The 15188-nt window shown below is 41.3% G+C and overlaps 1 protein-coding gene across 3 annotated transcripts in view; it reads left to right on the top strand.

The window, feature by feature from the left end:
- Positions 1-15188, top strand: part of SMPD3 (sphingomyelin phosphodiesterase 3) — a 248517-nt gene that overhangs the window by 62605 nt on the left and 170724 nt on the right. For all 3 annotated transcript variants that reach the window (XM_043526543.1, XM_007053979.4, XM_043526542.1), the window contains exon 2: positions 9264-9354. The gene's annotated coding sequence lies outside the window, so the exon portion shown is untranslated. The remainder of the gene's footprint in view (positions 1-9263; positions 9355-15188) is intronic.

The following is a 15188-nucleotide window of genomic DNA, read 5'->3' as shown; positions in this document are numbered from 1 at the left end:
TCAACGTCAGAGAGCTCCGAGCGTTGAGACTGGCTTGCCAGACATTTCAGGCCTGTCTTCATGGCAAATGTGTTTCAGTGTTGATGGACACCACCACAGCGACATTCCATATAAACAAACAGGGTGGTGCTTGCTCCTCTCCCAAGAAGTCCTCAAACTGTGGAACTTTTGCATTGCCCACTCGATACAGTTAGAGGTGTCATACCTGCTGGGCTCACCAAACAAACTAGCTGATCACCTCAGCAGGTCCTTTCATGGCTACAAACGATCTCTCTGCCCAGACATTGTCAGCAATATCTTCCAGAAGTGGGCCCTCCCCAGATGGATCTGTTTGTGACACGGAGTAATAGGAAGTGCCAGCAGTTCTGCTCCTCCCTGAACCACAGTCCCGGCTTCATCTCGGATGCCTTTCTCCTCTTGTGGTCAGGAAGACTACTGTATGTGTTCCCACCCTTCTCTCTCATCCACAAAGTCTTCCTTAAGGTCTGGCAAGACAAGGCATCGCTTATTCTCATAGCACCAGCGTGGCCCTGCCAACACTGCTTCCCTACGATGGTAGACCTCTTGGTGAACACGCCCAATGTCCTTGCCCGTGATTCCGAACCTCATCACGTAGGACCACAGCTGCCTCCAGCGTCCCAATCTGGAGTCTCTCCATCTCACAGCATGGAAACTCCATGACTGAACTTGTTAGAGCTCCAGTGCTCCGATTCGATTAGGGAGGTTCTTCTGGGCAGTTAAAAACCCTCCACTCATGCCACTTATCTGGCCAAGTGTAAACAGTTCTCTGTTTGGCCCTCTCAGATGGGAAACCTTCCACTCCAATCCTCAATTCCCTTTATACTGGACTATTTACTCTACTTAAAGCAACAGGGGTTGGCGGTCTCTTCAATTAAGGTGCACCTGGTTGCTATTTCTGCTTTCCACCCAGGTGCGGCAGGGCGGTAGTATTTGCTAACCCCATAGTTGGATGCTTCCTTAAGGGGCTAGACAGACAGGAGGCGCCTACTTGAGCAATGAGCAATCACTCGAAGAAAGAATGGTTACCTACTTTTTGTAACTGTTGTTCTTCGAGAGGTGTTGCTCATGTCCATTCCAAGACTCACCCACATCCCCTCCGTTGGCGTGTCCAGCAAGAAGGAAAAGAAGAGGCAGTGGGTTGGCAGGGACCATGAAGGCACCATTCCAGGGGGCTCCACAGCCGACCCGATGGGTACGGCTAGGGGAAAAACCTTGCGACTATTTTGCACGCGGTGCGCACACAAGCAACACATCTCGAAGAACAACTGGTCCAGTGTCTTAACCGTAAAACCTTATCTTCCTGCTAGAGAGTTAAGTCCTGATTCTGGAAAGAGTTGGGCCTTGTTGGGCAGGTACTTCCATTTGGAACTATAGGTGGGTGTAACCCTTTGCAGACTGGGGTCTTAAATTTATTATTGTAAAATGCTTGAAAATACTTTTTCTATATAAAGGCATATAGATAATTTTTGTATTCATTATGGTATTTTTATTAACAACGTAATTCTGTGTTCTTTTTGCCTTAATAAAATAGATATATTTGAGAAACAATGTTAATAACATTCTTCCTCTTGGCAACCATGCCTATTTGTAACCAAAGAAGTGAAAATTTGTTAAGAGCAAATATAACTTCCCATTATAAACACTTACATAAGGTATAAGCAGTGTGGAATCCTTTTTTCATCCACTTTTTTTAAGTAGTCATCTGGCCAGGCAGCAGAGACTTTAATTGAATTTTAATAAAAAGCACTGGTGGGAGTACACCAAAATCATCCTTTTTTATTTCTTGGGAAGATTGCCCAAATCTTATCACCTACTGGGGAAACTTCTCCTAGAGAGAAGTAACAGAGCTAATGTATTTCTAGGAAATCTCTGCCTTGTTTGTCATTTTTAGTAGGAAGGCTGCACTGGCTGCTGGCTGTAAAATTAATCCAGATTAATTCTCTGTCTTAGTCTTAAAGATATTTTGAGTGTTTTCCATATATGGAAAAAGCCTGTAGAAGGATGCACAAAAGGCATCCTCCTTTCCCCTTTGATCTATTACACAGGCAGCACCAGTTTTGCATGTTTTTAATGGGAAGTGCAAGAATTGCCTGGTGGTGGGAGAGCTCATTTTCTTCATTTCCCCTCCTTCAGCAACAGTATGTCCTGGCACTCAACCACCTTCTTCTGTAGCTCCTCCCCATTTCAGCCCATTTCTACTTAAAGAAAAGCATACTTTACTGCAGTCACTCCTAGCCCTGGGACTTTAGCTGCCAAAAGAGACACTATGTCCCTAGGACTGGCTCTGTTGGCACGACTGTTTTCTTTGTCCTTCCACAGAGAGCCAGACAATGAATGGAGACTTTGTATACCCTTATTCCTCACAGAAGTTGAATGATCATATCCTAATGTATTTTTCCCATGGGGCTGCTGCAAAGCTTTTTTCACATTTATCACAGTTCTGAACATGGACTAGTCATAGCTGATTCCTCTTCACTCAAAGATGAACAAACTCAGGAGAACTTGCTGTGAGAGTATTCTTCTCTGCGGCTGCTGCGCATTAACACCTATAAGTAGATGTACACATCCCATCTTCACTGTTGGCCTGCCTGTGATGAGTGAACCTTCAAATGGCCAGAGGCTTGGTTCATGGGTATTTCAGATTCTTATTTGAACTGTCTGGTCTACAGAACCCAGTTGAATGACCATATTGTCTGGGATGTCCCATTTCTCCTGAATAGGTCTCCTTTTCAGACAGCCCACTTACCCTAATTCAAGTTAAGCATAATGGGATAAAAAAGTTTGTAGGTGACCAGATCTATCCTTCCATTACTCCTTCAAGATTAGCAGTTCTCCCAGTAAAGTGTGGAGTGTTCCCTTTGGCAAACGTTGTCTTTGCCTTGTGTTCAAATGAAGTGATTAGACACTGCTTTTAATGCCTAACTTGGGCATCCAGATATGAAAATTGGGTTATTTGGAACAGAAAATGGTAGTTAATTATCTACCTACGAGGAACTTAGCCTTTTGCTCTCAGTAGTTCTGAAATGCATGAGCACAAAAGAGTCTCAGCTCAATGTATTCTCATCAATGCTAGTACAGTTACATAACTAAAGCCCAGCACATCAAGCTGAAAGTCTACTATGAAGACAAAGGGTTGTGCCCTTTCCATTGCTAGACAAAATGTATCTTTTATAGCAAAAAAGGCCATATTTTGTGCAATTTAATTAGTTATTTTGCTAGTAAAACATGCCTATTGTTATACAAGCAATTTTCTTGCAAAGCATGGTGGTGTATTTTAGACTTAAATTTGCACCAGATTATTTTTTCCTTTCAGGAAACTAAAGCAGTCTACTGAACTAGTGTTAGCACTATAGCTTTTAAGATTCAAGTCTTAGTTTGGATTGAATGGTAACATATTTGGCAGCAGCTCTTAAGATATTAATTGCATACTTAAGAAGAGTTATCCAAAGAGCTTTTTTTTTTTTAAATGAGTAAGTAAAATATAAGGGTTTGCATTTTTACCATCATCATAGTAGAAAAAAGTGTAGATTTTGTTCCTGGGCTGGGAAATTTTCATGGCAGTGTTGCAAATTTGAATTATTATCTGTAAAGTACCTATGACAAAAGTATGCAGGTACAATAAAATAATTACAATACTGAACACAGTAGACTTGATTTACATACAAAATCATGTCCTGAATGAAAGCTTGCATGGCCTAAAGCATCAATAAACAAAATATAATGGGGTGGGGGTGGGGAGGAACAGTCCAAATCCTGACTAATTATTGAAAACATTAAAGAGGATTTGAACCTTGCCAAACTCAGGATTAGACACTTGGGAGCAAATGGGAGCTCCAGAGGTCAGGCACCAGAATGACGTATTGTAGGTACTAACAGCCACGTTGGCCCAGTGAAACATCACTTCAAATGGGTTTTGTGGTTGGTTGCACAAAGAACAAGTGAGTGCATGACTTGGTCCCTCTACACTGAAATGCATTAATTTTTAAAAGCCTGTGAGGGGGATTTCCATGAGTGATAAATGGCAGACAATTTCTGTTGGCTTCTTAACTAACATACTTGCAAGTTTACACAGTGGAGTAGTTATGGTTTCATTAAGAGAGCCACAGTGCTGCACTGACAAAATGAAAAGGGAAGAAAAATACATGGGTCAGCTAGAGGTGGTGTTACTTTTCCCAGTACTCACAAGCCAATCTTATACTTTACGTGACTCACCTTGACTCAACCGAAGTAACAAGTAAGAGCCTTAAGGGAACAGTCAGACCTGTATCTTCCATATTGTATTTGCAGACTATTGCTTTCCAGCTGTCTGCTAATTTCAGCTGCTAGACTTAGGTGTGAGAAAACATGGTTACATGCATCTATTTGACTATCGGGTTTTTATGATCTATATTTTTATATGGCTTTTTAGTGGAATATGTTTGTATGTATTAAAAGCCTGGAATGCACTAAAAGCAAACAGACTGTTTTACCCACCAGTCTGTTTCTCCCACCAGTTGCGTTCAAAACAGTGATCTTTTGTCCTGTGTGAATGACTAAGGGCTTGTCTTCAAGGTGGGGTAATATGTTCTTTCGGCATGTGATTTCTAAAGTGTACTAATGTGTTGCGCATTAATTCGTCTGTGTAGACCCTGGTGGTGTGTGCTAAAGGTTCCCTAGGTCTAGTGCACTTTAATATAATGCTGTTTCAAATAGCACTATGTTAAAGCACACCAGCAGGGTCTACTTGCACCAGTGAATCCACAACATATTAGTACTCTTGAGAAATCACACCTCTGTAGTTCAGCATTACCCCACCATCTAAACAAGCCCTAACTCTGTAGCGTCTCCCTTAGATGAATTAAGCGGCACTTTAGTAATGGATCACAAACTATTCCCTTGTAGTGCTTTTAGCAAATGTCTTTTCAATTTTCTAGCTATTTTCCTGGAACAGGAGAGACCCTGGTAATGAAGAGACATATCTTGGGCCCTACCAAATTCTCGGCCATTAAAAACATGTCACGGACCGTGAAATGTGGTTTTCCCCCCTGTGAAATCTGGTCTTTTTTGTGCTTTTACCCTATATTATACAGATTTCACAGGTGAGACCAGTCTTTCTCAAATTGGGAATCCTGACCCAAAAAGGGAGTTGAAGCGGGGTTGTAAGGTTATTTTAGGGGGATTGTGGTATGGCTACGCTTACTTCTGCACGGCCGTCAGAGCTGGGTGACTGGAAAGCTGTTGCCCGGGTACCCAGCTCTGAAGGCAGAGCCATTGCCAACAGCAGCGCAGAAGGAAGGATGGCCTGGTATGGTATTGCCATCGCCACCCTTATTTCTGCGCTGCTGCCTTCAGAGCTGGGCAGCTGGAGAGTGACGGCTGCTGATCTGAGGGCCCAGCTCTATAGGCAGCAGCACAGAAGTAAGGGTGGCGATGGCAATACCATACCAGGCCATCCTTCCTTCTGCGCTGCTGTTGGCAATGGCTCTGCCTTCAGAGCTGGGATCCGGCCAACAGCTGCCACTCTCCAGCTGCCCCGCTCTGAAGGCAGCGCCGCCACCAGCAGTAGCACAGAAGTAAGTGTAGCAGTCCTGTAACCCCCCCCCCCACACACAATAACCTTGTGACCTCCACCCCCAATTCCTTTTTCCATCAGGACCCCTACAATTACACTACCCTGAAATTTCAGATTTAAATAGCTGAAATCATGAAATTTATTATTTTTTAAATCCTATGACGATGAAATTTACCAAAATGGACGGTATCTCGACACATCTCATGCCCTGGAACTGTTATTTCAGCTTATTATAAGTTTATTTTTAAAGACTGTTTAAATGAAAAACTTTGATAAAGCTTTTCTCTGATATGTGAACAGTTTAACTACAGTAGTTGCATAGTGTTACTAAATGTTTTTCTTTGTTCAGACTTTCATACAAGTTGGCATATATCCGAATCACCTGCAGTGACATTAAATGGGAACTGTATGTGGAATGTGCATGTAAAAAGCGGAACCATTAATATATTAAAGAGGGTGCTTTTTCTTGTAAATTGCAACACTAAAAGATCCAGTGGTCTAGAGAGGGATTCTTTGGTTTGTCTCCAAGCCTGTAGAAGACTTGACACTTCAAGGAGAGGAAATACTGAGAATGTTTCTCCTGGGAAATAAACTGCGTTATCTAGCACTGAGCTACATGTGTAGAATATACACTCTTTATCTGAGAAGTTCCAGGAGGGGTGGTGGTGGTGGAACAATTTCACATAGAGTATACAAAGTTCAATGTTATTGTCTGGCGAACATCCCACTAAAGAACCTGGAAAACATCAGAAGTCTTGTTACTTAGGCTGGAATTTCTTCTGTTGTATAACTGAATGTATTAGGTATAGTATCGTGCATGCTATGTACCTCCTTAGCCTGTAAGGTTCTGTATACTGTAGGGCCCAGATCCACAACCCTTAGTTATCGTAGATAGATACTGTAGGATAGTAATCTCATCAAACCCAACAGGATTACTAAGCATGAGTAGGGGTTACAGAATCGGGGCCTTAGATATGACTCTGCAGAAGATAGTTATAGTGTTTCCTCTTGCTTCCGTTAAAGTCAATGGAAATCTTACTGCTGACTTTACTGAGAGCACGATTAGGGCCAATGTGTGCATTTCTACCCTTTATAAATGTACATGGATCTAGAGTGTCATTGCAAGATCTTTTAAATCAGACCTTAGTGAGGCACTCGTCGTTTTCCAGCATTCCCACCCCCACAATGTGTCCCACTTGAGGTCCAAACTGCTTATATTAGAGATACAGAGGGGCAGTGGCTACTATTCCAGCCTATAGGCTAAAGTAGAGTAACTCCTCACTAATGTCAGGGTGTCCCCCTCCCCCTGCTCCTGCACCCCGCTTACCCCTTCTCTGTAGAGCAGGGTGGGGACAAGACAGGGCTCAGGACAGAGGGAACTTGTTGGCCACAGCTTCTGTCTCAACTTCCTGATCTACTTAAAAAGGCCATGTACTTAGAGTGGTGTCAGCGTACTTAAAGGAATAATGTGCATCTTTCTCTCTCACACAGGGTGTGTGTTTCTGTCTCTGTCTGCCACGCTGTCTCCCCTCCCTCCATTCATGCTGCCTTGTAGAGTGTGAGGCTACATTAACAACAATGTGTTATCCCTTGAGGGCTCAGCCAAGTGCTAGTTTGTCAGTTAGCAGTAAGGCATTCCCTGGGAAATATCCCACCTTCTTCCACCCTGACTTCACCACCTCAACCAAGCTTCACAATCATCATTGCTGTGTACAGTATTAAACTGTTTGTTTAAAACTTATAGTGTGTGTGTGTGTGTGTGTGTGTAGTTTTTTGTCTAGTGAAAAAAATTTCCCTGGAACCTAACCCCCACCATTTACGTTAATTCTTATGGGGAAATTGGATTCATTTAACATCGTTTCGCTAAAAGTCGCATTTTTCAGGGACATAACTACTTTAAGCGAGAAGTTATGGTAGTAGCTGCAGAGAGGCTGTGCTCTAGCCTCACTGCCTTCCCATGGCTTTGAGTTGGTGGATTTTATTTTTCAAACACCTACAGAGTGGCTGCAGGCAGAGATGAATTTTACTCTGTTATTTAACTAGAGGATGCATTGCTAAAATACTTCAGTATTCACGGTGTACAAGTCAGTTTAAAATATTAATAATTAATGTTTATTATAATAGTGCCTAAGGGCCAACCAAGAATGGGGCTGCTGGTGCACAGAGTAGAAGACCGTCCCTGCCCTAAAGAGCTTACAATCTAAATAGACATGACAGACCCGCGTTGGTGAGGGATAGAATACACCAGCAGAGTGAACAGTGGGTTGACAACAAATGTCATGTTAGTGCAATGATTTCTTTCTTGTTGGTGGGTTTAGTTAGGAGGGCATCAGCTAAATGGAAAGAACAGGGAAGGGAAGAGGGGACATTGAAAGGAAGAGGAAGAAAGGGTAAGAGGAGTGATGCAGAGGTGAAGAGACTGTGGGGAAGAGGGAGGGTTGGAGCAAATAGCCAATCAGCACAGGGCAGAGAAAGTCCAGTCAGAACTCTAGAAAGATTTCCAAAGGTCCCTTCTTTGCCTACTTTTGCCCCGACTGAGTCCTGGCTGGTTCCTCTTTGCAGCTTTCTTGCAAGCCTATGTGTGTGGGGAGTGGGGGTGGAGGGGAGATACAACCTGGGTCCTAGTGCCTCCAGAGTTGGAAATAAATACCTTAGTGATCAATAAATGCCAGGAGATGTAATCATATGTAATCCCTTTAATTGAAGAAGAATAACTTATCATCCTCCCATTACTAGAAAGGTGCTCTGTCTTTGTTCAACCTATACCTCTTGATTGTCTTTTCATACACCTGTACTGTCGTTCTCTTGTATTTAAGTTTCTTCCACTTGCTGTAGAAAAGTCCCTCCAGATTTTTGCAGTGGCTTAATGAGACATAATAATCTGAACATCTCGAACCATTTTCAGCCTTAGAAGGACAAAGAGAGATGATGTTCCCTCTCTCTCCACTCCCATTCAGGAGTGTTTTTAATTTTAACCCTTTGAACTGTAGTGGCAAAATTCAAAACCTCTTTCCATATACCATTGGCCCTAGAGCATATCCATTACTGGCAAAATCCTGTTTGTGTGAGCAATGGGATGTGAATAGGGGAACATTAATTGGCCCAACAGATGTGACAATTTATTTCTCTGCCCATTTGACAAGGAAACTTTTTCTTTTGCAACCAATTTGTTGCATGTGCACATTCAGATTTAAAAAGTAGGATTTTTTTGTTTAAAATTTCATCTTTATCCATATACATTTCACTGTAGTTTGATACTTAGAAAGTTTAGGCTGTTAAAATACTATATTTTATGCTTGTTTACTTATTGGTAATTGGAGAAAACTAAATTTTATTTTGTTTGTGGCTCATGAATGAATCATTACATCCCATTTAAATTGGAGGACATGTAAATATTAGGAGACTGTTTTGAAAAATTGTGCTTATAGAATTGTGTATTCAAAAATGCTCATGCAATGTAGATGTCTCATTCTTGTGTAGTTACTACAATTGTATTTATATGCCAGATAGTTTTGGTTGCGTGGTTGTCATAAACATATATACAATTTATATAGGCTAACTTGCATATCTAATATCGGAACAATAGAGTAGTCTAACACTCAGATAAGTTACTATAGCGTGTATGAGTAATTGATGCAACTGCTGTATCCATCTTCATAAGAAATCTTACGTAATGTAAATCTAATTTCAGGTGAAGAAATTTTCAGATACACATACAGAAGCAGCAAGGATTGAATGAAAATCTGAAACAGAAAGAACCAACTATACACATTCTTTTCCAGGTATGTTACTTTTGCTTTTATAATTGAGCCTTAACTTAAAGTTTGATGACCCAAGCTTGGAAACAATTTGTTAGTTTACTAATGGCATGGTATTTCTTTGTTATAATCCTAAAAATACTAGAAGAATTGCACTCTTGCTTTAGTCTTAAGTAAACAAAACAAAAACTGGCTAAGAACATATATTCTAGCAGATATTCTGTACGAGTACTATATATTAATTTCCATATTTCCTGTCCACCTTGCACTTTGTTCAGTTGCATGAAATGGCACTCTGATTAATTATTTGTGTTTGTGGTGGTACCAGCCAAGATCAGAGCCACATTTCTCTAGGCACTATACATACATAGTAAAAGATAGTTGCTGCCCCTAAGAGTTTACAAAGGGTTGAAGAAGGTAAGTGTTTGTTTTGCCAGTTAGAGGGGATATAATTTTTTAGAATGGAATTAATGTATAAGCATGGATGACTCTTATATTTCAAGTAGTATTATTTAGTTTCTGTGATTTGTCATTTTGTTACTGATAAACATAATTTAGAAGCATGGGAAAAGAGCACTTCGTGAAACCCATTAACACATACGGCAGGGTGGATTAAGCAGAGGAATGTAGACAGGACTGAAGTTCATCAACATCAGCTCTTCAAACCTAGGAAGTTGAGTCTGTGATGTACACTCAGAGATGAAGATAGGTCCATGCCCTACAGAAAGGTGGATGGATGCCCAGGGTTGTTGCTAATGTACCATGGCTGAGACCATGACCAAAGTTAGTGATCAGTTCAGTCATATGAGTGGGAACAAGACCTATTGTCAAACCCCCACTTATCCTTTTGATGCTGTTGATATCTAAAGCCAGTCACATTTGAAATTGGTTCCTGTGAAGATTTCAGATGAAACACTTTTACCGGAGAATTTGTTTTGATTCGAGATTTTTGTTTGAAAAATTTGTTTCAAGTTGAAATTTTCATTTCAGTCTTCAAAAATGAAAAATTTCAGTTTTCAGATTTGTGATATTCTCTGTCCCCGCTGTCCCTTACTTTTACTTTAAATTAAACTACACTGCAGTAATTTTGAAGCATTCAAATGAAACACTGCTTTGTGCAGAACAGAGTCAGCCTGTGGCACTCGCCTTCACAGGAGGTCACTGAAACAAACATTGTGGCTGGATTTTTAAATGAGCTATATAACTTTGACCATTAGTAACACCTACAGCTATACAAGCTAAGAGATAAGAGTAACGACATTTCATGATTCAAAGCCTGGCATGATTTTTTATCACTTGAGAATGTGGGGATTAGGAAGGAGTTTCTCATATGCAGAATTGGGGTTGTTGACAATTTGTTTTGGGGTTTTTTGGACTGGGGGAAAGAGGGACAGTTACTTTTCTCTTCAGTATCTGAAGAATTGGAAGAAGCGGAATGCTGAATTGCCTGCACCAGTGGATCTGTTCTAAGTTCCTTTGGTATAACTGTCACTGTTTATTTGACAGGTTTCAGAGTAACAGCTGTGTTAGTCTGTATTCGCAAAAAGAAAAGGAGTACTTGTGGCACCTTAGAGACTAACCAATTTATTTGAGCATAAGCTTTCGTGAGCTACAGCTCACGAAAGCTTATGCTCAAATAAATTGGTTAGTCTCTAAGGTGCCACAAGTACTCCTTTACTGTTTATTTGCAATACAATACACAGTGCCTAAATTCCCTGCATACCAAATATATCTTATTATGTAATGTTTATTTTGTTTATACAATAATGATGATTTTAGCATACAGTGAAAATAGTTACAACAGTCTCCTCAACCTTTGTGGATGAGGACTCAGGCTTTATTGCACATTTATCAAGCTCCTACTAAAAGGCACCGACTGTATCATACCAGTAAATAACATCCTCTGTAGATGTTCTCAGAACTCACAAAGAGGTATTGCTTGGGTCATTTCATAGATGACCATTTACATGCCTTTATTTGCAGCAAGAGGATAGCTTCGGTGCTGAGGGTCTGCTCCTAAAACATTAGGCCTGCTTGGATTATCATTTTTTCAAGTTACTTTACACATAATGTTGAGAGCCATTCAGTAATAGATGCTTAATCCATCTCTAAATTAATGAACAGCAAAAACCGGATTCAGGATGGACTAGCATGTCAGGTTTCAAGCTGCTTTCTTGAAATGCCTTCTTGTATTGGAGATAACACTGATAACTATATCAGTTTTTTTTATCTTGGATTACCACCACAGCACGTCAATACGTGACCTGTGAGACTATCCAGTTCCTTTCAGTTTCTAGCCACAGGTTTAAAATGATTTTAGTCACACATTTGTTCTGCATTTTAACAGCTATATCAAAAATTAAAGGAAGTTGAATAGTAAATTTTCTTACACTGGAAGTATTGTTGAACTGCTGCTACTTCAGATGCCCTAAATGAAATAATCCCAAAACCACACTGCTCTCTAGTTACACCTCAAAGAGGAATCCACTAACTCTTCTATTTTCCAGGTTAAATAATACTACTCTTTAATATATGATGAGAGATTGCAAAGGACACTATAGGCCTGATTGTGCAAAGTCTCAAGTACATAAAAAAATAAGAATGGCCATACTGGGTTAGATCAATGGTCCATCTAATCCAGTATCCTGTCTTCCGACAGTGGCCATTGCCAGATGCTTCAGAGGGAATGAACAGAACAGGGCAATTTATCGAGTAATCCGTCCCTAGGTTTGCCAGGCATCCAGTTTTCGACCGGAATGCCCGGTTGAAAAGGGACCCTGGTGGCTCTGCTCAGCACAGCTGACCAGGCCACTAAAAGTCCAGCTGGCCACAGCATCTGGCTCCACATGGCTCCTAGAAGCGGCTGGCATGTCCCACCAGCTCCTGGGTGCAAGGGCGGTCAGGGGGGCGGGTCCCTGCTCTGCCCCTGCTCATGGTGCAGGCTCTGCCCCAAGTGCCAGCTCCACAGCTCCCATTGGCTGGGAACTGCGGCCAGTGGGAACTGTGGGGGCGTTGCCTACAGACGGGGTAGTATACGGAAACCCCCTGGCCCTGGCCTCCCTGGGCCTAGGAGCCAGAGGGACATGTCATTGCTTCCCGGGAACTGCCTGAGGTAAGTGCCGCTGGGAACTTGTGCCCTGCACCCCCTTCCACACCCCAAACCCCTGCCCCAGCCCTGAGCCTCCTCCTGCACCCAAACTCCCTCCCAGAGCCCGTGCTCCGCACCCCCTCCTGCATCCTAACCCCCTCCCACACTCCGAACTCTATGGCCCCAGCCCGGAGCCCTTTCCTGCACCCCAAACCCCTTATCTCTGGCTCCACCCCAGAGCCTTCACCCCTAGCTGGACCCCTCACTCCCTCCCACATTCCAACCCCCTACCCCAGACCAGTGAAAAAGAGCAAGTAAGCAAGGGTGGAGGAGAGTGAGCGACCGAAAGAGGGGGAATGGAGTGGGGGGGGGGGGCTCAGAGAAGGTGTAGGGACAGGGCCTCGAGGGTGGGACAGAGCAAGAGTGTTCAGTTTTCTGCAGTCAGAAAGTTGGCAACCCTATCCATCCCCAATCATATGGTCCCAGCTTCTGGCAGTAAGAAGTTTAGTGACACCTAGAGCATGGGGTTGTATCCCTGACCATCTTGGCTAATAATCATTAATGGACCTATCCTCTATGATTGTATCTATTTATTTTTTGAACACAGTTATATTTTTGGCCTTCGCAATATCCCTTGGCAATGAGTTCCACAGTTTTGGCTGTGCTTTATGTAAAGAAGTGCTTCCATATGCTTGTTTTAAACTTGCTGCCTATAAATTTTCATTGGGTGGCCCGTGGTTCTTGTGTTATGTAAAGAGGTAAATAACACCTCCTTATTCACTTTTTCCATACCATTCTTGATTTTGTAGACCTCTATCATATCCCCCCTTAGTCATCTCTTTTCTAAACTAAACAGTCCCAGTCTTTTTAATTTCTCCTCATACGGACTCTGTTCCATATCATTTTTGCTGTCCTTTTTCTATATTTTTTCCAATTCTAATATCTTTGTTGAGGTGGGGCAAACAGAACTGCATACAATATTCAAGTTGTGGGTTTAACATGGGTTTATAGGATGGCATTAAGATACTTTCTGTCTTATTATCTATCCCTTTCCTAATGGTTCCGAGGTTTCTGTTAGCTTTTTTGACTGCTGCTGCACATTGAGCAGATGTTTCCTATCCACAATGAGTCTAAGATTTCTTTCTAGAGTGGTGACGGCTAATTTAGACCCCATCATTTTGTGTGTGTTGTTGGGCTGATGTTTTCCAGGGTGCATTTCTTTGCATTTATCTGAATTGAATTTCATCTGCCATTTTGTTTCCCAGTCACCCAGTTTTGTGAGATCTGTTTATAACTCTTTGCAGTCAGTTTTGGACTTAACTATCCTGAGTAATTTTGTGTCTGCAAACCATGTCACCTCACTGTTTACCCGTTTTTCCGGATCATCTCTGAATATGTTCAACAGTGCTGGTCCCTCAACTTCCATTGAAATACATTGCAAGTAAACGTACTCGGCACTAGAGCCGGTCAGGAAATTTTTGATAAACCTTTTTCTGTTTGAAAAATACGGTACATTGAAACCAAAACTTTTACTGAGAAAGGACTGGTTTTGACAAATTTCCCATTTCAATTTTTTTTTTTGAAAATTTTTGCAATTGTCAGACTCTTCATTATGGCATTTTCAGAACAAAGTTAATTTTTTTTTCCAGTTTGAAATGACTTTATTTTAAAATTTAAGATAATTTATAATAAAAAAAAATAATTTAAAACCAAACTGGAATGTTTCATAATTATCAAAATGAAACATTTTGATAGAGCCAAACTGAATTTTTTTTTTTTTTTTTTCCAGTTTGCGAACGTTTTTGAGATTTTTTTGACTTTCTGTTCCAATTTAGGATGGGGGAAACTTTTCCTGTCCTGGAAAAATTTGAGATTTTGAAAACTTTTTTTCTGCCTAGCACCTCACAATAGATTTAGCACTATGCAGATTTGAATCCTACTTATATTAGAAGCCATTTTGTACAACACCTACCACAATGGGGTCCCGGTGCGTGATTGGGGCTCTTAGGCACTACAGTAATTCAAATAATACATAATGATACAAAAGCTAGACTGAAATAAATGTTCAACTCACTGGTTACAGTTACAGCAAGGACTGGGTTCCAACCACCATAAGAGATTCCTGCACCACTTTAGCATACCAAAGGCTTGCTGCGTGTAATTTTATAATTAGAATGCCTAGAAGGCTCAGCTGTGTTTTGAATCCCAGTTGTTCTGGACACTGTACAAACATAGTAAGGCAGTCCTTGCCCCAAAGAGATTACACTTTGAGGAGACAAGTCACACAAAAGGAGGGAGGAGAAATAGAAGTGCAGAAGGAGGAAGTGACTTGCCCACGGTCACACAGCAGGCCAGTGGCAGAGCCAGGGATAGACTCTCTATCTCCTGGATGCCAGTCTAAGGCCTTATCGGTAGAGGGACTACAATGCGTCTAGATGAGTCATTGCAAGGGATCAAATGGACAAAAATTACACTTTCACACATGCTTTATCTCTTTCTCTATTGCCATCTATAATATTCTGCTGCGTGCGCTGAGAATTCTCTCCTCACTTCATTGCTTTTTTTTTTTTTTTTTAATGCAGGTTCTTTTTTTCCTCTCTCCTTAGTTGCTATGTTTTTGACACGTGTTTGTGGTTGACAAAGATGCTTTTGCCACATTTTACTTTTGAGATTTTATTTCCTGGTTTTGCCTAAGGATAGTTTCCATTTTATAGTTTGGTTTTTTTTTTTCTTTCCACTTCTTTTTTCTTGGTTTTGTGCTCTTCTTCTT

This window comes from Chelonia mydas, chromosome 12 (genome assembly GCF_015237465.2).
Source record: "Chelonia mydas isolate rCheMyd1 chromosome 12, rCheMyd1.pri.v2, whole genome shotgun sequence".
Classification (NCBI taxonomy): Eukaryota; Metazoa; Chordata; order Testudines; family Cheloniidae; genus Chelonia; species Chelonia mydas.
This window is presented reverse-complemented; position numbering and strand designations above follow the sequence as displayed.